The sequence below is a fragment of the Astyanax mexicanus genome, chromosome 4 (genome assembly GCF_023375975.1).
Source record: "Astyanax mexicanus isolate ESR-SI-001 chromosome 4, AstMex3_surface, whole genome shotgun sequence".
Classification (NCBI taxonomy): Eukaryota; Metazoa; Chordata; class Actinopteri; order Characiformes; family Acestrorhamphidae; genus Astyanax; species Astyanax mexicanus.
This window is the reverse complement of record NC_064411.1, coordinates 11,817,765-11,844,280: the sequence shown is the minus strand read 5'-3', so window position 1 is coordinate 11,844,280 and position 26,516 is coordinate 11,817,765. Positions and strand designations below refer to the sequence as shown.

At 35.9% G+C, this 26,516-nt stretch overlaps 1 protein-coding gene and 1 pseudogene across 1 annotated transcript in view; both read right to left on the bottom strand.

Moving 5' to 3' along the window:
- The window catches only part of LOC125801375 (zinc finger protein 239-like), a 309,264-nt gene extending 294,775 nt beyond the window's left edge, over positions 1 to 14,489 (bottom strand). The window contains exon 1 of the mRNA XM_049477992.1: positions 14,458 to 14,489. The gene's annotated coding sequence lies outside the window, so the exon portion shown is untranslated. The remainder of the gene's footprint in view (positions 1 to 14,457) is intronic.
- Positions 1 to 14,521, bottom strand: part of LOC111189931 (zinc finger protein 850-like) — a 58,891-nt pseudogene extending 44,370 nt beyond the window's left edge.
- Positions 14,522 to 26,516: the final 11,995 nt, after the last annotated feature.

The following is a 26,516-nucleotide window of genomic DNA, read 5'->3' as shown; positions in this document are numbered from 1 at the left end:
TTTTGTAATTTCACAATGAGCAGATTTATTCTATAAATTTGTGTATTACAACTTACAGCTTTTTTATCTAAAGGAGAATGATTTTACAGTCTTTTATATGTTGACATGCAGTGACTGAATAACTTACTGATCCAGGCATTTCCCAAGAAGATGCAGATATAAACAGCACAATCTTTTCAGAAAGCTCTTTATTACTAAGCTTACTATTCACTTTTTTTCTTTGGAAAAACAAATTGTCACCATACATACATTCATACCTGTTTAAAACCGAGGGAACATCATAAAAATTCCTTACATTTTCAAACCAGTACTCACATAAAATAAAGACAAATGCCATCACATTTTCTTTTAAAACATGATTCCCCCTTCCCCGTGTATTTATTTAAGCTCCATTGAAAAAATAAAGTAAATAAAATAAAATAAAATACATGATACACATATTTTTGCAACACACATTAAATTTTAAAAATAAAACATATTTTCTAAAAATGATCATAGGTTATGTTTTATTTTATTTTTTTTACAACATTGTCGTTGTTTTGTGTGTGTATGTGCGTGTTTTATGGGAATAAAAAGATCTAGACCTAAAAGAAAACTTCTCGGAAAAACACAACACAACAATAAGAGCAATGGTAAAATTACAGATTTAATAATTTAAAAAAATCTTTCCATCATGAACTGTCTTAGTCCCCCAAACCCTAAACGTTGCCTAACTTTCCCTAGCGTTTCAGTCCAGTTACCTCGTCCACCACCCTCTCTGTCAAATTTTACTCATAAAGTCTTTATCAGTTTCTTTAAAATCCAAATCCAGGTCAGTCTGTATGTTCCTCCCCGGTCCAAAGAGCTGGGCCTCGGACTTGCTCCTATTGAGCTTAGCGCCCAAGGCCCTTCCAAACCAGTCAGTCATATCCAATTCCCTTTGCACCGCTGACATGTCAGAACATAAAAGCATAATATCATCTAGCAACGCAGAGAAAGCCAAAGAGAGTGAAGCAGCGAGAGCCAAAGAGAGTAAAGCAGAGAAAGCCACAGATAGTGAAGCAGCAAGAGTGCACAGTAGCAGCACAGAAAAAGCCACAGATAGTAAAGTGCAGGGAGTTCTTTATAATATTCCTCCTGATTTAATTGTCTTTTTGCTTCCTCTATATGCGTCCCTATCCATAATTACTGTGGCGCTGCCTTTATCAGCGGGTTTGATGATAATGGAGATATCACAGCGTAATTGTAGTAGGGACTGCTGCTCCTCTAGATTGAGGTTAGGGGTTTCACTATTGTTCCAGGGTAAGTTTTTACTGCATATTTGTCCGCTCTTATGATTTTTCTAATTGTGTTAGGAACCAGAGAGATTTTGGGGTGAAAGGAGGAGGATCGGATCCCTCATCATGCCTAAAATAGGTTTTAGATTAAGTTTTTTTTTTCATTTAAATCTATTTTGGGTGTGGGGATAAATGTTAGGCCTTTATTTGAAAGTTTTAATTGACTTTCTGTGGGTATGAAGTGCTTCAATAGGTTTAATACCTCCTCGCCCCTTTGTGAAACCGGTTTTGGGTTCGAAGGTCTGCCAAGTTTAAGCGTTTGGCTCAGTGTTCCAGCATGACCCTAGCACACGTTGGTGTCCAGTGTATCTTGTCCTGAGTGACTTTACACTGGGAGGCTGGTAGCAGTGGTACATTATTAAGACCTGTCAGTATTTCCTGTTCCTTTGAGGCTTTTGGAAAAATTAATCAGGGGGATCCAGATAACTGCCCCTGGAAATTTATCCACTGCTGCCTTGGAGTTGGACCCCACAGGGATGACTGGCCTAGCCTTAGACTGCAGTGCCACATTTTCCTGGTGGTGGTGTGCACGTATTAGATTAAATAAGTGTCTCATCAGTGTGCTAAAATTATTATTGTATTCTGTGCTTTTTCCATGTGGTTCATTTTAGTGTGTTAATTTTTTCTTAATTCGTTTTTTTTTTTTTTTTTTTGCTTTTCTTCCCTACAGGTGCACTAAGAGTTGGTGTATTTCCCCTCCCATGATAGGGATAAGGTTCATGCCTGTTTGGACCCCCATGTTGAATGGCCAAATTGGTTGGCTAAGAGATTTGATCCCTCTGTTTAAAAGGGGGTTGACCACAAAACATTTTTCTGTAGAGCAAGTCTGGTGTTGCAACGTTTTGGTTCTAAACTGAATCTTCTTCAGGCACAGACTTGCCAAAAAATTAGAGTGGGTTATTTTGGGGGCTTTTAATTTGACATGTAGTCAAAATTGACCAAAATGTTATTTTTAAAATAAGAATATTTTAGTATAGTGCAAGTACTTTTATACTATTTGGATCGGACAATGTCCAATATAGAAGCAAAAACAAAATAATGTTTTTTCAAAAAAGTGAGATTTAGATGCGAAATAAATATAATAAAAGTAATGAAATCAAATAAAAGGTTTTGTAATGGCTTTCTAATAAGAAGCAGAGGTGTTACTGAGTCTTTATCCGAGCAGCAGAAGCTGTGAAATGGGCAGATGAGAGTGACTGATTCAGAGAAACAACCAATCAAATTAAATTAGAGGCGGACAAAAGGTGTCATCTGCTAAATGAAAAAAGACTGGGCAGTTGGATCCAGCCATCTTGGAGGTGCAGAAAAGATGCACACTTTGTGAAGGTAAGATTTTTTTATTTAAAAAATATTAATTTAGTGAACAGGAAGGTTTTAAGTGGTGTGCATTTTCAGGCTAATTGGCTCGCAGGATTAGCTACTTAACCTAGCTAGCTAACCCATAGCTACCATAGTTTACAGTATCTTTGATAGTAAGCTAGCCAAAAACAAAATTTTAGGCTAATTAGCTAGCTAGCAAGTTTAGATACTTAGATTCATAGTTTAAAGTAGTGTTGATAAAGTCAGCCAGCCATTTATCATCTATTAAACAAAATTCACAGTCTAATATAACCTACAATTATATGAAATGAGGGTTTATCAGTCAAAACATTAAAAAACAGTTTTTAAACGATGATTTCATTTATTAAGGGAAATAAATCAAGAACAATATGTGAGGGAAATTGAGAATATTAACCCATTTTAAATGATGTATTTCATTGAACACAGTGTTGTAAGATTTAACACTGTGCTCAAACAAAATGTATGATTTGAACATGCCCTATTTGCAGTGTCCTGCGTGATCACACATTTAATTATCTGTTCCAGACTTTACCCTTTATCTTAATTTCACTTCCTTTCTCAGAGAACATGACACCCTAAAATTTAGAACATTAACTCAACACTTTGGTCACGTTTTTATGACTAGGCACAAATAAGAGATGACTGTACCATGTATGGATGTTTCTAGAATGTCTGTCTGATGGTTGGAAAGAAAATGAGAGCCAGAGCGTGCTCTCATCTTTCTATCCTCTGTGTTTGTCTTGTAAACTGTATGTCCTAACACTGTGTGTATGTCTTTGTATTTTCAATGACTGGTTGGCTCGACTCAAGTTATACTCATCACAACTCAGTATCCCAATTTCCTCCACACATACAAGCTCAGTTCTCCATTCCAATAGTTTAGAACGTGCAGTCAGCCAACACAATCAAGACGCAGGAGGCCTTTCTGACCTTGAGGGTCCAGTCATGGCTCACTCTACAGAATTACTGGACTCTAAGGAACAGATGCAGACGTTTTTGAATGTCCAGTCAGGAGTTCAAGTCAACATCAGTTCCAAGATGCACCACAAAATGCAGTGTTACTCCAATGTGCGTCCTCCAATGTTTTCACAGTGGTCCCAGCTTGTTAGTAGAATTACAATAAATATGGCCTAGAAAATCCATTTTAAACTAAAAGGTAAACATACATTCTTACTTGAGTTTCTTCATGTTCATGAATACATTGTACTTCCCTGCATTCCATACGCTGATGAATCTCAGATCAGATACCGTGAAGATCTCTTTGTTGAAGGCACCTTTGGGTGAATTTTCAAAGGTTATGTAACCCAGGTTATAAAACCAGAGTAACATAATTCTGTTTAAACTGTTAATTAAATATAATATACATATATATAATTTAATTATTATAATATTATTAAATAGTGTGACTACTAAGCTAATTAAGAAAAGAAATAGTTCGCTATAAATAAATACAGGAATACAAAATAATATTTGTATTTATTTTATTTAGCATTTTTCCTATTGGTTTACACTAAATCCAGCCGGCCAATCGGGTGGCGGCTTGGAGAGATGTGGGAGTTCTCATTCACTCTGACGGAGATCCGCGCTCTGTTCACTACACAATAATATGTAGAAGCTGATGCTAAACCGTATATATACATGTGTGTTTGAGTTTAAATAGTGATTATCTCTATAATATAGTGTTTTATAGTCGGCTTATGGTCAGTTTACATGTTTAATACTGTTACTGTGAACTTACAGTGAAGTTTGAGGGTTATATTTCCTGTTTTCTGAGAGTTTATAAGAGTTTTGGCGCGAGTTAAGCTGCGTGCTGTAAGCGCATGCGCGAGATTGAGTTTTGGCGCCTAGTGCTGCAAAAATTAACTCTTTGTCATGCTGAATAAGCACTAATATTGTTATTTTTGTGTATAAAAGTTGGAAATATGGTTAAATGCTATTATTCTTTATAAATGCTAGAAATATTGTATATAAGTGAAGTTAAGTGAGTATTATATTCGCTGATGTTACTGTTTATGTGTATTATAATAGATATTATAATAATGTGATAAATATGGCCTTATTATAGGTCAGGTTTTTTTGATCGGACGATCAAGTTGGACAAACCATTTGATGGCGAGCCTCCCAGACCCTAACCTAGAGGGTTTTCTACTTTCCGTGGACTCCCTGTGAACTGATCCTTGTTTTTGAGCTCTGTGAACTGGTAGGAGGAACACTTACCATTGTAAACTCCATGGACTGAATCCATCACCTGTGGAACAAAAGAGCAAAGGATATTAACACTCACACAAACAAACACATTCTGTATTGTTATTGAATTCTAAATTCATTTCTAATTGAGTTAATTATATTGTTACATTGAACATTTTGAATATTTTACTAGAATTTATATTTATTTTTCTACCTGGGTTAGAATGATCTATATTCTTTGTTTTATATGTTTTTTTGTTTTCTTACCTGATTGTAATAAATTGTGAATGCACTTTTCCAATGTCCAACAGTGCCAAGTTGTTTCCTTGAGTAGCTAGTCATCCGAGCTCTGTAGCGATCCTGGTACTCTTCTGATCGGCCCAAGCGTACACCTAATTTAACTACAAACATACTATCTGCATATTTAAACTAATTATATACAAACCTGTTCATAGATTTCTACTATAGCCCTTAAGTATATATTTATTACATATATACATATATATATATATATATATATATATATATATATATATATATATATATACATTTATTTCTTATGTAGGTTACAGTTATTTTAAAGGGACCCCCGCTGCCATAAAATAATTGTGTGGTACTGGATGGTGCCAAGAAGCAGATATTGATGAAGTGCTTTTATAAAAAGCTTCAGAAATCTGGCAGAATGTTTTCATGCATTCTTACATGTATAGAATGCGTAACTAAATTAAAATCTGTTCAGTGTAGTGAGCTCAGCAGTTTAATACCTGGTGCTAATTAAGATGTTAATAACTAATAATAATAATAATGTTAAATAATTAATTAATCAATTAATTAATAACACAAGACTTTTCTGTCTTCTTCTACCGGGAACGGTAATTTACATAACCAAGTTATCCAGAAAACACACTGAAATTACAGGTTTTGTAATATAAAAAGAATTTTATTAAATCACACAGATATGAGTTAATAATCCATTAAAATGTCATAAATATTGCCATTAGATATCAAATCACAGTGTATGAAGATAAATGAGAATTAAAATAAAAACATGTTATAATATCAGTATAGAAAGGAATAACTTGTCAGATTAATGAAAATTATTAAGTGGGGATTTCTAAAGGATGAACTAAGTTATTTTAAGTCTACGAAGCCAGTTCTTATTTACAACCAAGCAACTGAAAAGAAGTTGTCTATACTACAGGGAGATTTATAAAGGATTCAACCAAACCATGACCAGCACAAAACCATTTGCCAGCTCTGCCTTACTCTGAGATGTTAAAGTGGGCCTGCATTGGTGCCGTCCGTCTGTAGCGTAGTTGTCTGTTTCTTCACCCTGAGAAAGAATCACATGAGTCTGTATGCATGATGGTTTGACTTCCTGGTGTCAGCATGGAGTCCCTTCAGAACCCACAGAAAAACCCCTTCGCTCTCAGCTGGCTTGCTGGTCGCTTCCGGACTGGTTGCTTCTGGGTTGAGCCTGACAGTCTCTATTCAGCTGAAACTTTGTATGCATAATGCGTGGCTTCGTAGATTGTAAAATTGCTTAAGTTGTCTTAACTAAGAAAGCTAGTATTAATATGCTTAAAGAAGGTTAAATGAGTTGCACTAAGAATGCTAAGCTATCGCTAAACTGAAGCTAAAATGCTAAACTAAACTAAAGGAGCTAAACTCCAAACTCCTCAACTACCTCTAAAGACTGAACTGATCCATCCCTAATCTTGGACACTCTCCACTTTCATTCTCCACCACTACTCTGTCTGTCACTCTCTGGCTGAGTCTGTTTTAACCTTAAGGCTACCATTGGCTCTGTGGGCTTTGGGGGAGGAGCAACCTACGTGTCTGTGTTTTCATTGGTTTTGGAGCAATTTCTGAGATTTCATATTTTTTTAATTAATAGACCAAACCAAAAGAAAACTCAATCAAACAGTGGATCAAAATACAGTATTCAGCGTACCAATTCATGAGGATAAATTCAAGGAAAACAATCTTAGAATTGAATCACAATAAATGTAAATTATATATTTATTTCTACAAAAAGGTTGCTAACATTCAAGATAATCCTGAAATTAGAAACAAAGGATGGTACCTTGTCAAAAAGAAAACAAAGAGCCGTGTTTCTATTTCAACCCAATTAAATAATTGAAAAGATAATACAAACACTATAAAATAATAAACCACTAATAACCAAATAAGGCAAAATGATTAAATGGTAGTTAAACCTTGTTGATTCAGACTTGACTGTGTATGAAAATTTAATCAGGACAGCATCTATACCCATATACCAGAAGTGGCATATTATTTAGTAAATATTTTGTAAAATAACTTTTTATATAACTTTGTATATTCTTATTTGTTCTTCTTTGTGAGAAATTCTCTTCGCCTGGCTCTTAGCCTGTTGATCAGAATTTATGACGGGTGTGAGAGAGATCAGTTTACACCACAGAATTTCAGCTTACAAGGCTGGGAATGGAATCCAAAGCTTTGAACATTTCTTTTAACTAAATGAGTCTTATTTTCTCAATGCTTTGCAGGAATAACCAAGCATAAACTCTTAAATTGCAGTAACTCTTTATGGATTGCGTTTCTGTGGATTTTAGCAAGTTGAATTATATTATATTATATTTGTAGTCGGGTCTTCATCCTGGTGATGGCACTGTTGGTCCACCTCATTTGGGAGACAGTCACAGAAGGTGACAATTATAGGTCGTTGAAGTCCAAAGTTTGACGGTTGTCTGAATTAGTGTTTGCTGGAGAAATGTCAAAAAATGTACAAGGTTTACCCAACTAGCATTTAGGTCTCTTGAGAGGACTGGAGAGATGAAAAAGTCAGATATGTCATTTGAAATTTAGGTTTGATTTGTGAAAAGAGTCATCAAAGGCTTTTATTCTAATTCCAGTGCATCCTGGATGGGGTTTGTGGTATGTGTGTGTTCAGGTGGGGGTAGTTATTAAATTACATTAGGCCACTAAAAATAGGTAAAGTGGGTGTAGTGGGTGTTCCAGCAACAAAATCATTTAGTTGCAAGAATCCTACTCTACTCCCAACAACTATGACATCTAAATGTTAAAGACTATGTTAATCTAATGCTAATCTAATGTCTGGAGCAAGCTCTGGCAATGCCGTAGTTCGAACTTGAAAGACATTCCCTTCTTCATAACTGAACTCTTACTGTAACTACCCTAAAAACTGAGCTCTGTCTCACGAAGAATGTTCTGGAATATCGAACATTCAAGAAAACATAACATGAAATTCAATAAACATCATCCCTGGATAAGAATAATTTTGCTGAACCTGTAAAATCGATTGTTAAATTCAGTTCATGTTTGATTCTGGTGGATTGAGTCCCAAGTGACAGAGTAATACATTAGTGTAGGATAAGGTGTTCTGTCCGAAAGATTTAGGATTTGCACTTTTAATTGCCATGGAACAAATTTGGGATAGTTTTCTCTCCTGTGTTACTGCACTTGTGTTTTTGGAGATGATTCTGTTGAGTAAAACTCTTCCCACAGTCTGAGCAGTGATACGGTTTCTCTCCTGTGTGAATGCGCTGGTGATTTTTGAGATTACTCTGTGTAGAAAAACACTTCTCACAGTCTGAGCAGTGATACGGTTTTTCTCCTGTGTGAATGCGCTGGTGTTTTTTTAGATCACTCTGTTGAGTAAAACTCTTCCCACAGTCTGAGCAGTGATATGGTTTCTCTCCTGTGTGAATGCGCTGGTGTTTTTTGAGATCACTCTGGGTAGTAAAACTCTTCCCACAGTCTGAGCAGAAATATGGTTTTACTCCTGTGTGAATGCGCTGGTGTATTTCGAGACTACTCTGTGTAGAAAAACTCTTCCCACACTCTGAGCAGTGATGCGGTTTCTCTCCTGTGTGAATGCGCTGGTGAATTTTGAGAGTACTCTGTTGAGTAAAGCTCTTCCCACAGTCTGAGCAGTAATATGGTTTTACTCCTGTGTGAAAGCGCTGGTGCAGTTTAAGATGACTCTGTTGATGAAATCTCTTCCCACAGTCTGAGCAGTGATACGGTTTCTCTCCTGTGTGAATGCGCTGGTGTTTTTTTAGATCACTCTGTTGAGTAAAACTCTTCCCACAGTCTGAGCAGAAATATGGTTTTACTCCTGTGTGAATGCGCTGGTGTATTTCGAGAGCACTCTGTGTAGTAAAACTCTTCCCACAGTCTGAGCAGTGATACGGTTTCTCTCCTGTGTGAATGCGCTGGTGAATTTTGAGAGTACTCTGTTGAGTAAAACTCTTCCCACAGTCTGAGCAGTAATAAGGTTTCTCTCCTGTGTGAATGCGCTGGTGATTTTTGAGATTAATCTGTTGATTGAAACTCTTTCCACAGTCTGAGCAGTAATACGGTTTCTCTCCTGTGTGAATGCGCTGGTGTTTTTTGAGATCACTCTGTTTAGTGAAACTCTTGACAGAGTGCTGATGTTTCTCCATGTCGGGACTTTCCTCTGTTTCCTCTGTCTGTTAAATGTATCAAACAATTTCTGCGTGTTCTGGAGATTCTTCAGGATGGCTTGTGCTTCACCTCTTTCATAGATTTCAGGAGAAATCCTATAATATTTTCATTTCTGAAAAGAAAAAAAAGAAGAAATAATTGAGTGTATTAAAATAAAAGCTTGTTAAGTAACTGAAATTAAGAGACTTAACTAAATCAGTTACACTATATGGGAAATACTGGGACACCTTTATATTACCATAAAAGCTTCTGTACTTTTGTCTCATTCTAAATCCATAGACATTATAATATGAAGTTTAGCTCGTTCTGCAGTAGACAGTTAGCAGGCTGCAGCCGCAAAATATATGTAGCAGAAACTCTGCTGCTGTCCACTACTGAATACCATGTTGGACTACTACTTTAGTATCTCACTTTACACTGAAATACACTAATCCATACTATTAATACTGTACTATATTGACTTCCCTTTTTGATTACAATAAAGGTGTCTCATTTTATCTTATAAATATCTTTATCTGTAATTTCCCAACTTCATCTCCGGAGTCAGAGAGCAGCAGAAGCTCCAAGACCTGCTGCAGTTTTACAGAAGCTAACGTTACCCACAATTTCATCAACTCTAACTAAATGTTACTAAAGCCTGTAAACCAGCTATCTGAACAATATGTATCATGTTTTTTAGTCTTTTTACGTTAGCTCAGCCTAGCTAATGAATTAACATTTTCCCTGAATTTTCAATTCCACCTTAAATATCATAACTTCTTATTGGTTGACTTGGAAGTGTAGCTACACATTTAGTAAATAAAAGACTGTAGATTTGAAAAGCGATATGACTATTTTAACCCATGAAGTGTTTTTCAGCATTTCACATAGAGATGGGCGATATGACCTAATACAAAATATTTTTACCTACTAAAAATCAAACTACAAACGGTTCAAAATTATATTTACCTTTATTTTGATTTCACCTAAATTTCTTATATGGAGTTCAAGTGCATCTGGATGGCAAGTAATACCATTATAAATAGTGATTATATATATGCAAAAAAAAAAAATTTAAGGAACACTTAAACACAATATAACTCCAAGTAAATCAAACTTCTTTGAAATGAACTGTCCACACTGATTGACAATCAATTTCAATTAACAAAACATACTCAGCCAAGGAGCCGTTCTGCAGGTGGGGACCACAGACCACTTCAGTACCTATGCTTTCTGGCTGAACTCTCACCCTGCTCCACCCCCCCCATCCCAATGCTGCCCCCAGCACACAATCATTCATCATGCTGGGAAGGAGAGCAACTTAATTTCAGTTGTCTGTATGTCCTGTACATATGCAGTATTGACAATAAAAACTACTTGACTTGGCAGTGGGTCAGTAATGGTGTGGGGAGGCATTTCTTTGGAGGGCCTCACAGACCTCCATGTGCTCGCCAGAGGTAGCCTGAGTGCCGAGACGAGATCCTAAGGCCCATTGTGAGACCATATGCTGGTGCAGTGGCCCCTGGTTTCCTCCTAATGCAGGACAATGCTAGACCTCATGTGGCTGGATTGTATCAGCAGTTCCTGCATGATGAAGGATTTGATGCTATGCTCTCGGGCTGCACGATATATTGTTTAAGCATAGACATCAGGATGTGTGATAGTCACATCGCGGACCCTGTGATGTCACGTGGCTATAAAAACAAACACGCCGTTGCAGTGTTTTGTTTTTTTGTTTTCCAATAGTGGACAATTTTTTTATTACTATACTTACAGTCAACTAGTTATTGGTGGTTGTGCAATATAGGTTCATGTAGTGCAGCCAAGGCTTCTGTTTATAAGGTCAATTTTCCCCTTACATTATTTTATTTTTATACCTTTAAGTCGTTTTAAAAGCAATACTTTTGTACTTTTACTTAAGCAAAGGTTTGAGTTGATACTTCAACTAATGCAAAAGTATGTGTAAACCCCAGTATCTATACTTTTACTTGAGTAATGAGTGTGAATACTTTTGACACCCTTGGTTGAGGCATTCTTAGGTTATTACGCTGTGATTTTAAAATCACACTCCTCTATAAGGCAGGGTATCAAAATGGATACCCAAAAGGCGCAGAGCAAAATGTTACTTTGCACGAAACGCGCATAAACACGAAGAGCTCGCGCAGTGCGGTGAAAGCAACCCCGACGGCGCCCTGTCACACACATATTGAGAGCGCACAGAAACACAGATCATTCCAACTGTTCACACACTGCTGCTGCACTGAAATCTCTCAGCCACTTTGAAATATTGTAAACAATATTATACCCTGAAATATTGTGCCATATCACCCACCTTTTTTTTTTTTAGCTAAAGAAAAATTCACATTGTTCTCATTTACCGTTATATATCTACTAAAGACAGATTATATTTGTCCAGTATCATTTATTTTACTTTAATCCTGGATATATGGAGATATTTAGAGTGCATCATTAATATCCTGACATTGTGGATCGTTGACTGTTACAAATCTGATAAAATTGTTGTATTATTTAATATCTCAGTAATGGGTGTGCCATAAAACGTATTAAATAATATATGGCAAATATAAAATTAAAAGTTCATTTTGTTGCAGTAGTGTATTCTCGAAATATATATATATTTTTATTTTAGTGTTTTGTCATATTGGCAAGAGCATCGTTATGGTGACAATACATAACTGGTACCTTTAGCTAGGTAACTAATGTTAGCTACTGGTTTAAAAAAAATCTGATAACTTAGGCTAACTAGCTAATGTTAGCTACCGGTTATAAAATGCTGGAACCTTTAGCTATCAAGCAAATTTTAGCTACTCTTGCAACTAGCAAACATTAACTAACGGTAATAAAACGCTTGCAGCTAGCTAACATTAGCTACCAGGTATAACATGCTTGCAACTTTAGCTAACTAGCTAACATTAGCTACCAACTATAAAAATGCTGGTACCTTTAGCTAGTAAGCTAGCATCAGCTACCTGTAACAAGTGCTTGCAACTCAAGCTAACAAGCTAACATTAGCTACTGATAAAAAAAAAAGCTGGTAACTTTAGCTACCTAGCAAACATTAGCTACCTGTTATAAAGCACTTGCAACTTTAGCTAGCAAGCTAACATTAGCTACTGGTTATAAAGCGTTTGCAACTTCAGCTACCTATCTAAAATTAGATACCTGTTATAAAGCGCCTGCAACTTTAGCTAGTAAGCAAGCATTAGATGCAACTTTAGCTAGCTAGCTAAAATTAGCTGCCTGTTATAAAAAACCTTCAAACTTTAGCTTTCAAGCTAACATTAGATACTGATTAAAAAAAACGCTGGTAACTTTAGCTACCGAGCTAAAATTAACTATCTGTTATAAAGCGCTTGCAACTTTAGCTAGCTACCTAACATTAGCTACCCGGATAAACAAACGCTGATAACTTTAGCTTGTCAGCTAAGTAACTGGGTTTGAATAAAAATTTAACGTTATTTTATTCTAGGATATTTTGGTAGCCTCACAAAGCTGAAATCAGGTTCTTGTTTGAATTGATTGTAATGTCTATATTAAGAGTGTTGTTGAGAAACACAGTTTAGCACTGGTACTTTATGATAATATTCTGACTCACAACACAATATTTTTAATGCAAGTAGAATTATAATATATATTTAAAAATAAAATATGTTTATTTTAGCCACTGACAACATGCTTTATACAAGGAGAATAAACAAAACCAGTGGATTTTAGAGGTTTGACTAGAGTTGCTGGGTAAAACAATTTTGCGGTTTATCAATATATTCTGTTTATTCGCCTAGAATAAAAAAGCTGTCAGTAAATTAAATAATGAATTTCTTTATTATGCTACTTTTATTAAACATTACTTAATATTGTTTGAAATATCTATGTATGTTTACCCAAATCCTTAAAATACAGATAACACTTGCAATAAGTGTACATCAATTAACTGTGCATCCTTCATTACATGTGATAACTGGAAAACAATATGTACTTTTTTTTTTTCCTTTTTACCCGAGTGGCATCTGCAGTTAAGACAGAGCTGAATAAATAAATTATATGAATATATAATTATAAATAAATAAAGAATAATAATAATAACAGGATTAGTTGATATTCTGTTGGCACAGCTAGAGACAGTGGAGGGAAAACTGAGCCTCGTGTTAGTTTCTAACTTCTAAAAGAGAAGAGAGAAATAAGCTCATAAACTCTTAAAGGTCACCTTCCGCGAAAATCCGATTTTTCTTGTTTTTTGTGGAATACAGTAGGTCTCTTCGAGTTGAATGTGTACACCTGCACATTAAACTGTTTTGCAGCCCCCATTGTCTGCAGGAGCTAAGCAAAGAAATCCCCCCTCCCCCCCTCCGAAAAACGGGTGAATTTTGAATTATCTTTCTGCCTACGTAGGCAGAAACTCACAGACCAGCCCACCTTGGCTCGAGAAACTCCCAGAGGCGGAGCTGAAGCGACGCAACATCACCGCTCATCAGTTAGGAGGTGGGAGGCAGTGAGCGGCAGAGCGGTGGAGGGGCGTCGCAGTGCTCCTAGCCAATCAGAGGAGAGATATTTGCATGCTGTTTGCATGTATGAATATTCATGAGCAAAGCTGGAATCCGGTCATTTTGGACACACCCCTAAAACAGTCCATTAAAAAAAGAGCTATACAGAGACACCTGAGCACTTTTTTTTTTACAAAAATGGCTCACATGTCATTCATTCATACTAGAGACCACAACTAGACATTTTAAAATGAAAGAAAAAACGACAGAAGGTGACCTTTAACTATTACCTAAATCAGTGAATTCTCTACAAAAACACTTTTTAATCTGTCTTATACTCGAATTAATAGCAGTATTTTTTAATTAAAACATGTTTTTAACCACTATTTATTCATAAAACACGGAGCTCAGCACCTACCCGCAGCACAGAAACACACAGACCGCTGCTGAGGTACGGTGGCTCAGAAAGACCAAACGTAGCGTAACTGCAGTTCACCACTAAACAGCAGGGGCCGCCAAAACTTCATTTAACAGCATTAAAGTGCCTCATTTTATAAAGTTCATCTAAAACAAAGGTATTTTATTACTCTGTTACACTTACAACAGCATTAAACGCTGGAGAGAGAGAGAGAGAGAGAGAGTGAGAGAGATTCTCATACCTTCTGTAGTTCAGCTGATCCTGCTCTTCCTCCGGCGCTCCAGCTACAGACCCCGGAAGCTCAGCCTCATCCGGGTTATGTAGAGCCCCGCCCCCTCCCCCGCTATATCACATTATACCCCATCACCGCTAGAGGGAGCCCGCGAGGGAGTCCTCAATGCATGGAGCTGAATGGAGCTAAACAGCTAAAACTCTCATTTAAAACACTGTAGAACTACTTCTCTGGGGTTTTCCTTTAATTTTACAAAGTAGAACAAAGTATTTCACCAAAATAGGAAAGAAAGCGTACCTCTATATTTCCATTTTCTAAAACTAATGTTTTTTATTCAGTAGATTTACTAGCATTACTGCTACTGATGCTGGAGTTACACCCAGAACATGTGTAATATGTTTAAAACTGCAGTTTAAAATCTTTAGCAATTATCTCTGTGGTGATTAAATACTTATAGTTGTTCTGTTTTTTTATGAATACAATTTTATTCTATAAAGTATCAAACATTTATAAATTATTATTTTGCTATTCCAGTACAAACTTTTTTTAATCTAAATTTTATTTCAAATATTATGATTACATTTTCATTGTATTTACCTTCTTGATGTCCTGCAGTTTCTTGAAAAGGAGATCATACTGCAGCAGATGTTGTTTGTTGCTCACCTTGAGTTTATTTGTTTATAGAATGATAAAAACTTTTTTTTACTTTTTCAAAATGAGTCCAGCAAGCATTCTCATTCTACTACAAAATATTAGCCAATTTTGACAGAAAGTTTTGTACATATTAAAGGAAGAAGTTACTGATGTTGAGACTATTTGGGCCAGATTATATCAGGTTCTGTGTAGAAATATAAGACAAACACATCTGGTTGCTTGAGCCACTTAAAACTACCCCAACAAATAGAACTTACCAAATTTTACTCAAAGGTCAGAACTATGGTTAAAGTAGGAATTGTGACATTTCTTTTTAACTATTTAACAAAATATCCATTAGAACTAAGAAATCTTGAGGATTATTTCAATATGTAAGAGTGCTTTACATCAATAAACCCTATGTTAACAAGTGATTCTTAATTTGGCTAGTTATATTGGTATATAATATAATACAATCATGTAGTCCATATTTAATTTAAAATTTAATATTAAACTTTGATTACTGAAAATTAACTGAATAAGGTGAGCTGTCACTTAATTGACCAATGGTACCATTTTGACCACCCCAAAGAGAAGCAGTTACTCCTTGTATTAAATAATAAATGCTTCACTTTGTGATGGTCACCATGGTAATTCAAATTAGTACTGACAAAATTTACCATGCAAGTTAACACTGTTCAAACATTTACACCAAATTGATACAACCTTTTTAACACTGTATGTAATAAATGCTAAAGTTGTACCAGATGGACTTGGTCCTCACTGTTGATGGTAAACTTCAAGTGATGCCCCAAATTGTTTGCACTTACATTTCAATTTAGAATATATATTTTTAATGAAATTAATGGAAAGAGTTAAATGAGGACAAAAGACCAATACAAATTCCATGCATTTTACAAACTACCAATGAGACTGATAAAGTATTGGCACTGTCCATTCTTCTAAAATCAGGGGTATTAACTGAAGTTTTAACTTATGCTTTTAATAGAATAAAGTTCCTACTGTGCAGAGAAGGCTTTCTACTGGATTTTGGAGCATTGCTAATAGGAGATGAGTTTATTCAGCACCAAGAGAATTAGTGAGGCCATGTATTGGATGGAGAACAATCACTCCAGAGAATACAGTTCAACTGCTCCACAGACCAGTACTGGAGGGAGAATTACACCTGCCTTTCATTACACATAGACTACTACACTCATGCATAATTCTGTAGTCCAAATTTGTGCACAGATTTTTCAGCAAAATGTGTTTGGTTGATAGTGTCTATTCAAATAACAAAAAAAATTGCACTTACTAATTACTATGGAAAGATCAGTGCTGTTGTTAGAGCACCAATTGTGACATTGATTCTGGTAGAAATTTTGTTTTATCTAAATTTAATTAAAAATATTATGGTTACATTTTCTTTGCATTTACCTTCTTGATGTCCTGCAGGTTCTTGAAAAGGAGATCGTACTGCAGCAGATCTTGTTTGTTGCTCACCTTGTCTAAAGTCTTACTATTTATGTATTCTGAAAGCTTTCCATAAATTGAGGTCATTCACAGCTCCTCCCTGTAAAATCACTCTCTGACATCACAATGGACCATCCTGATTTCTGTATAGAAGGGTACTTCACACTTGATATTCATATGCAAACGCAAGTTTTAAAACTAAATATAGCTGCAAGAGGCAATAAGCAGGTTCAAGCACCAACTGGCACGATGGTGCCTAATAGAGCATAGGATGATGATGTGTAAGAAACTCTGACACTCTGTCACATTTAGAGATTCTTAAATGTCTTTTACCTGTTATCAATGTTGAGCAGAGGCTGTTAAACATGATCAGTGCCTAAATTCACAGGCACAATTATTGCTATTATTTATTTAAATTTGTATATTTGAATATTCATCAAGCATACCTGTCAAGTCTCCCGTTTTGGCCGGGAAACTACCGTATTTTACTCCTCTTTCTCGCCGTCCTCCCGTATTAGTATTTTCCCGTAGATTTCCCGTATTATATTACAATTAAAAATATATATATTATTGAGGAGACAGGGCACTGACCGCTCTGTGTCTCTTAACTAATCGTGGAGGCGGTTCAAGGAGAAAGTCCCGCCTTTCAGGAGAAACAGCCAATCAGCTTGCAAAGGAGGGTGGGGAAGCCCCCCGTCGCTGTGAGTTCAGGCAGCTAGTCGGAGCAGCTGATGTTAAAACATATCTGGATATTCAGCGATTTTTCTAAAAGAAAGGTAAGGGTAGGCTAATCATGTAAACTGTGATGAGATTTTTCTGATAGCTGCTTAAAAATACTCGTCTCAGAAATAAAACACACAGATTAAACCTTTTAAAATAAAAAAATTACAGCTTGTGAACTAGAAATGTGGCGAGGACCGAAATGAACTAAACTGATCAGGGGTGGAGTGATTAAAAGATTAATTTTGCAGAATTTGTGCACCCTTTGTTCAATTTTAAATCCATTAAATAAATAAAAAATATATCATATAAAAGAGTGCATTTATACCAAAAAGACATGAAATCTTAACTTTTTAAAAAATATATAGAAAGAGGTTTTTAATTTGGCTGTATTAAAAGAATGACATATGCAGGAATGTCCACAACATTTCGGATTCTGATCATCTATTTGTAGTGTGTAAGTGGTTCACATGTGGTTATTTTAGATTTTTTGTAAACCTGTCTTAAAATGTAAGGGATACCTTACCTTCGTTGGGCTGGTGGGACGGCTTTAAGCGGACAGAGTAAAATATCCCTTATTTTTAAATCTAAAACTTGACAGGTATGATCAAGTGAGTTAAAATTAGACAAAAGATCTGCTGCAGTATGATCTGCTTTTGTTAAAATCTGCAGGACATCAAAAAGGTAAATGCAACAAAAATGTAAATGAAATTTAGATAAAAAAGGTCTACTGGAATCAATGTCACAATAGGTACTCAAATAACAGCACTGACCTTTCCATAGTAATTATTAGTAAGTGCTATTTGTTGGAATTATAGAGGAGCAAGGAGCAATCAGAGAATCTCTATAGAGGAAAAAGCTCACTTCAGAATCTGCTCTGAATCTCAAGCCACTCGACAGAGACTGAAATGTATAAAAACATTTTTTTATTCTAAAAAGTATAAAACATTAATAATGTAAAAAAAACAACATAAAAATAAATGTTTGATACATTATAGAATTCTTTTTACTAATTTCTCCAAAACAGAACAAATATAACTGTTTTATTATGCAGATATAATTATTAAAGCTTATAAACTGCAGTTTTAATCATTTTAAATGAGCTCTGTATGTAACTCCAGCATCAGTAGCAGTAATGCTAGTAAATCTACTGAATAAAAACATTAGTTGTAGAAAATGGAAATATAGGGGTATTTTTTTTCCTATTTTAGTGAAATACTTTGTTCTACTTTGTAAAATTAAAGGAAAACCCCAGAGAAGTAGTTATACAGTGTTTTAAATGAGAGTTTTAGCTGTTTAGCTCCATTCAGCTCCATGCATTGAGGACTCCCTCGCGGGCTCCCTCTAGCGGTGATGGGGTATAATGTTATATAGCGGGGGAGGGGGCGGGGCTCTCCATAACCCGGATGAGGCTGAGCTTCCGGGGTCTGTAGCTGGAGAGGAGGAAGAGCAGGATCAGCTGAACTACAGAAGGTAAGGAGAAGTTTCTCTCTCTCTTGTTGGAGGTTGGTTGATGTGTTGTAACAGTAAAAAGGTCATTATTTTGCTGTGATTCTATTTTGAACTACAATTCTCTGCACCAACAAGACAACTACGTGTTTATATTTATTAATTGTCCCTCCGCGCCCCCCCGTAGCTCCAGAGGTGCTTGAATGCATCGCAGGAGGTAAACAGAGCTGAGGAGCTCCGTGAAAAAGTGCTGTTTTAAGCAAATATAAATATTTTGAGAAAAGTTACTGGGAAAATGAGCTCTTATATCTGTTCTAGTCACTCTTCGGTGCATTTTTAGCGGGTACTGAAGCATATTTTACCTAATAATTAATTATTTCTGCCCCGGTCGGGTTATCAGCTCTGAGTTACAGCCGTTTCAGCGCCAAAACACTACATGTGACTGAGCCTGAAAATGTGTGTTCATGTGCTGTATTTACTTCTGTTTCATATTTTATAGATATATGTGCAGTTTCAGATGCTTAATAATCGTCTGGGATTATTTTGGTTGTGTATGTGCAGGTATGTTGTGGTTCTGTTTATTAAATTAATGTAAATGTTCTGTTCTGGAGCAAATATCTTCAGCTCTTACCACGTTTAACCATGAACCATCTAGAATAAAGGGCTGAAAAGGGATGTTTATTAACAAGAGCAGTTTTGTTAAAAGGATACAGCAACTGTACAGAGTGGTACATCACTAATATCGAAGAAGTGTTAAGGTTTTATCCAACATCAGATAACCTCGCTAATGCTAGCTAGCTGGGGCTAGCTCAACTCTCCAAGCCCGGTGAACAGTGCTGCTAATGCTGCAGGTTAGCTAGTTTTAACTTATAAATTAATTATAGGTTAGGTATTTAAATTAAAACTAGGTTAGAAAGTTATAATGTATAGAATAAAGCTAGGTTACCTAATTATAATAAATTATATAATTTATATATTTTAAAATTAAAGCTAGGTTAGCTAGTTATAACTAATAAATTAAAGCTAGGTTAGCTAGTTATAACTTATAAATTAAAGCTAGGTTAGCTAGTTATTAATTGTCAATAAAGCTGCTAATGCTTTAGAATTTTTTTTTAAAGAACTAAGGTTTCCAGAATATTATATTTATATAGTTACATAATGTTCACCAGGCTTTATAGAGTCGGGTTAGCAGCACTGGTCACCGGGCTTTGAGAGTCGGGCTAGCCCCAGCTAGCTAGCATTAGCGAGCTAAGCTAATGATGGCTAAAACCTTAACACTTGATATTAGTGATGTACTCGTCTATACAGTTGCTGTATTCTTTTAACAAAACTGTTTTTGTTAATAAACATCCCTCTTCAGCCCTTTTTTTCTAGCTCGTTCGTGCTTAAACGTGGTAAGAGCTGAAGATATGTGCTCCACACCATTGTTGAGTGTGGACTTACCTTCTCCCATCATAGGCTCACTTTCAATTAGAAATGGCAGCCACGTGAAAAGAGCCTATAGGCCTTTTTAGTTGTGTCATTTTGAAGTCGGTGACATTGTTTATTTCCATATTTGGGGTTCCATGTCTGAACTGTTTTTGTAAATGGCAAAAATGAACGGGCTTTTCAAAAACTCACCTCTATCACATTTTGTGCTAAATTCACGTTTAGGATTCTGCACGTTTAAATCTGTGCACATTTTCCTTCTGAACATCACTGGATCCTCTGAATTACGAGATTGTTTAAGTGTTGTAATTAGAATATTGCTAGTGTTAAGCTAATGCTACAGCGCACTGAACTGACCTCACAGCACAGAATGTGAGGGGACTATCAGAGATATGACACTGGCTGTACGGTCAGATCACGATTTGGATTATTATTCTTGTTCACAGAGGATCATTCAAAGTATCTAAATATCTTCAAATCAAATCAAAGTATTCAAACAGGTGAAAACTCTCTCAGTCTGGTGATGTTGAGCAGTGTAGTCTGTGTTATGCTACACACTACATGACTACAGTACTTTTAACAGACTAAAGTCTGACTCTTCCCATCTGAAGACAAATCACAGACTTTTTACACAAATACTTTTTTTCCCTCACAGGCTTTTTACTTTGTTCTGAAGAGGGAGAACGTAACATAATCTCATTTGTAGAAAGTAAAACCATGAGAGAAGGTTCACTGCTTTTAATATTACATGCTCAGAAAAAAGATAAACACTATGTGAAATGTTGAAGTTATTATTCACTAAACGTATAGCTACATTTCCACAACAACTGATAAGAAGTGATGATCTTTAAGGTGGAATGGAAACTTCAGGGAAAATGTTAATTCATAAGCTTGAGTGAGCTAATGGACAAATACTAAAAACAAGATTCATTTTGTTCAGATAGCTGGTTTACAGGCTTTAGTTAGAGTTGATAAAATTGTGGGTAATGTTAGCTTCTGTAAAACTGCAGCAGGTCTTGGAGCTGCTGCTCTGAATCTGCTGGTGTAGAGCTTATGCTGCTCTCTGGCTCTGCAGATGAAGTTGGGCTTTAAACCGATGCTGTGATTTGCCACCGTGTCCACTATATTGACTGAGTTTCTCTGGGTAAAAATCACAATAACATTTACATTTCTCACCAAATTTTCATTTGTGTTTTTTTATATTTAAAGGATTTTGATCTACATATACCAAAAAAAAAAAAAAACATGTCTTGAACTCAGGAGTGCCCATCACTGTTAGCCTGAACCTAATGTGGTGGAAAATAATGAACTGTTATCAGGAGTTGTAAAAAAAAATCAGGTTTGGTTAATATGTATGGGATCTTTTATAAATTAGTGTAAAGGAAAAGGATTTGGACAGCATTGGTCACGTGATCAGTGTAGAACGAATCAAGCATCGGCACTGTGATTCAAAGTAATGCGTGTTGTTTTTCCGGCACATGTGTTACGACCTGGTCTAGGTCAGCCTGTAACATAGAAAAAAGAGGCCCCCATGCCCTCCTGGTTCCCCAACCACACATACTCCTGTTAGTCAAAAGGTTTAGTTTATTTAACAAATTGTAAAGAATACAAGGCTTAGGTCAAAGGGGAGGCAACAATTAGGGATGAAAGAAAAAATAATAAACAAAACAAAACTAATTTAAAGATTAAGAAAACAAACTTACCTAACAAAGAAAAGAAAATGAAATACAAATCTCTAACCTAACTCCCTAATTAAACAAACCAAGAGAAAACATAGAAAAATAAACTCTTTCTCCCACTGGGAGAACTTGTAAGAATAAGCTTATTTTCTCCCCACTGAGAGACCAGACACAACAGTGTTCACACCAAAGAACATGATTTTACCATCAGCTTAGTTCTAACACTTTAACCGGCCACAAACTTTGCATAGACCGGCAGGGAACCAGGAACACACAGGAGCCATGTTGGAAATGTCGTGGGTTATTTCACGACTCTTCTAGGCCTCCCAGAAAGGGAAGCCTGGGCTAGCTTAAATGAGCTCTAGAACGTATCTAGTCATGCATCAATATAAAAGTTTTAAGTTCAAAAGAAAGAAGATAAAACAGACGAGTGCCTCAAGTTTAAAGAAAGGAGAAGACGAGTCTTTCCGAAGTTCTAAGTTGATCTTTTATTGTTCTTGAAGTCAGCCAGATAGGGTCAGGAAGCTTCAGTCTTCTGACAACACACGGGAATACATGCTCTTTTATACAGTATCTGGGTGAACAACGGTGGGGGCTTTCGGCACACCTGTCCTTCACTTGGGCACTCTTCTCGTGAGAGAAAGCTGACCTTGAGCAACGTCTGGGCTTTTTCAGCTGAAGTCAGACAAAACCCAAGGTCGCCTCGACCAGCACCTCACGCCTTGGTACAGACTGTACAGGCCTCAGAGAAAGGGTCAGACACCTGTTTTAACAGAACTTAGTGAACTCTAGACTTTTTATCCAAGTATACTATTATAAAGGTAATATAGCATATATTGATCAATTTAGGGCCCACATTCCCCCCTTGCGTGGGATTTATCCCACGCATCAATTGTGGTGGGATTGGTTAAGTGATTGGCTGTTATCTAGTAAATAAAGATCAAGTTTTGAACTAAGTTTTAAAATTTTTAAGGTGCAAGTCCCAAGCCCATATTAAGCCATGTTGATTTGACACGATTTGCATGCATAAATGCGAGTAAATATGACAGAGTAGTAGGAAATACATGATTATACATAGCATCTATAACACCAAAACAGATGAATAAAAGATGGTGTAACTACAAAAGGTATGAAGACTCACACATGATATGGATCAACAAAATGGATTACATACATAGGATATATAAATTGATGAGTATATATGATTGGTATGTTAATAAATGATTATATATGAAAGTCAAATAATAATATATTGTCCATCAGGAGGGTCAGACAGGTCCTGAAAGAGTGTACACATCTTGAGTATTAAGATGGCCATTTGTTACAGGTTTTTATAAATTATTGTTACCCCACATTCCCCACCTCAGTTGTAGAAATGGCGACTGCTCGAGCATAGTGTGGCATGTTAAACATGGCATCAGGCAATAGCAACCCAACCGGAGCCTATGATACAGCAGGCTACACCAGGAGCCAAGGTATAGGCAAGCCAGCCCCGAACGAAGTCAAGGTTAGGAAGCCCCCCCTGAGAACCAGATGCAATAACTGATCAGGCAGTCACAGGTCAATTGGTCGTACCTGAAACAGATTATCTCATAGTTCCCCTATGAGATTTGTGTAATCTAACCAAAACAATGCACACACCGTAGGCCCCACCGATGTAAGGGGCTCCTCTTCACGCCTCGGTTGAGAGTGTATTGGGATAGTCAATTTAAGCCAATTAAGCCCGTCAAAGTAGACAAGTGATCCAAATTAAGCCTGTCCCCCCTTTCGCACAATATACATATCCAACGTCAAACATTTCACCAAACAGTGAAAGGCACTCGTGGAATACAATAAACAAACTATAATGTCAAATAATGGAGCAATGGGACAAAAATGCAAAGGGTGCTCGATTATGTAGTCCACAGAGTTGGAGAAGAAATGCAGATCAAGAAATGAGTACAAAGTTCAAATCCAGAAAACAGGAAGTAGCAAAAAAGGTAAAACGATGGTCTTCCGCCTTTTGTGACTTTACGCCACGTAGAAAGGCACGGTGCAGGTCAAGGGAGAGGTTACTAGCACTTCACCCTGACCCGTAGTCTCCAGGGAAAGGGTCGTAGGCCATAAAATGACAAGTCAGTTCGACATTAGAAGAATAAGGAAAATAATCACAGCGCATTGGACAGTAAAACCAGAAATATTTTGCTTAACCAAAATTTTAACACAAGGCACAACAAAACAAACATCAAAATAAAATAACATACGAAAGAATCATACCCAATGTCATTAACATGGCGTTCTATTGACCAGAAAATAACCAGGAAAAACAAAGAAATTGAGCAGCCTGTGAGTTTTGTACATGGGTGTGTCAAATATATATAGATGAATTACAGAAGAATATGTAAAAACTTTGATGAGTGTGTACAAAGTGCTGTTTTATATGAACTTACAGAGCATTAATGGGGGTTAACATTTAATTTCTTATAATTTACAATCAAACCAGAAAAAGCTTATATGAAGTGACTGTCCCAATCACATTTCACAAAGTTAGATCTGTAATACAAATAAACAAATTAAGTAATTTATTTAGCAATCATGTATTGATAATCCACCCCTAACAAAAACATTTTGTCCCAAAAATGAATGTCATATGGTGCCATGCCATATCACATTTTTATTAATTAATTAATTATTATCATTGTTATTATTTTTAAATGGGCAGTTGTCCTTTTAACTCATGTTTATAACATATTATTCACAAATTTAATACTTGTATAGCATTCGCTCATCTGACACAGTTGCAGTTCACTATAGCACACCTGAACATTCAGTTTCAGCACAAAATAGTCTAATAGTAAAGTCATATATCATAAACACATAATAGTAGAGTCATATATCATAAACACATGAGTCTTCAGTTTGTGTTTTAAGAAGAAACCAAAATGTGTCACAATATTTACTAGCCCACTGTTTATAATTATACATCAACAGCTTTCAGATCCACCATCGTTTGGCTTATTTTCATGTCAATAATATTCATTCAATCAAAAAATTCAATGATTTACTAAAAAAAAAAAAATAGAATTCCTGTATCTAACATTCAACAGGTTTAAATTAAAAGTGTAATGAATACAGTAAGTGGAGTAGCTAATGTCTTCTATGTTGAGCATGATTCACCTGTTCTTCAACAATTTTGTGTTTCTGCTGTAACCGAAAATGGTTTCAGTCATTTGCCAAACCAAGTTCATTTGTTAGCTGAATGCAGATAATACAGATTTTTGCATTCAGATTGTTGTGTGATGTGATCTGTCATATGGTGTGACACCATGTCTTATGGTGTGAGTTTCAGAATGAAAAAATAAGGATTTTGTAAGTTATCATAACCTCATCAACGTGACAGATGAGGAATAGTACCAGCAAAGGTCACATTATTTATGGTACTCTTTTTAGAAGGTTTTCCATATTGAAAGAATTTGATTAAAGTCTTTCCATGTGTGAAAGAAGCAGGATAATTTGACTTGCATTATCACATTTAGATCCCTTTTAATTTAATCACAATAACATTCATGTCACATCATACAACAATTCTAGTCAGCAAGACCATAAATTAGTAAATAAGTGTACATTTCAAGAAACAAAATCTACACGAACATGTATACATTTGGATATATAACAGTTGGTACAATATAACAATGTGAGTTTAGTCACTTAATTTTAGATTATTTTCAGCCAAATACGTCAATCACCGACATGTTTATCCCTCAATCAGTCTTAGACATAACCTTAATAATGTTGCCGTCTGGCCCGATATGCATTGTTATGTAGAAACAATACTCATCTCCAATTAACACACAGACACCATCATCTGGTGCCCTAATTTTAATAGTTGCGAACTTGTTTTGGAGTGCCATTTTAGATGTGGCATCTAATTGTTCACCTAAAGTTTCTGAGGTAGTGTTGGTGTGATTCAGAAACTGTTGTTGGTTAGACCAAATGTAATTGAACCAGTGTTAATTTGTATAAGATTGCATAAGAATGTCTGGAATAGGACAGAAACACCCTTAAATTTAAGATCAAATATTTGCTAAACAACTGAACATCAGCTGTTTCAGAAGCCTGATAACTTCCTTTCTATGAAAATTTGCCAATCAATAAACTTCTGCAAGTTGATGTCTACTTGTTCTAAAGGGAAGTCAATCAGTCTCAGCTAATACAGTTTCAGTAAGTATCTGGGTTGTCTGCTCTAGCTTTCTCAATTATTTGATAAACTGATGTTGGAATATCTACACATACACCTGCTGGTGAGCAAGCAATGCCAGTATATACTTCACAAAATATACCTTCCCAGCTTGACTGATCAAGATTCTGAATACAGTAATGGAGCTGTTATGTGTTGTAAATATATGGTCAGCTGTATTTGTTTCATAATACTTAGTAGTTTTGTTTTCCCTAAAAATAATAGCAGAAACATTAGGTGTAGTCTGCGTGCCTGTTGCACCTTGTAGATCATTAGGAATGGCTGTTGAGAGAGTAATGACAGCAGCTTGTGTGACAAACTCTTTTTAATCAGTAGCATTATCATTTGGTTCAGTTAACTGGGTCTTCTGTAATCATATAGTTATTTAAAATTCTTCCATGGTCTCTTTCATGTTATAGGTGTTTACTAACGTATATAACTATAGGTGTGATTGTTAAAGGTATTGTCCG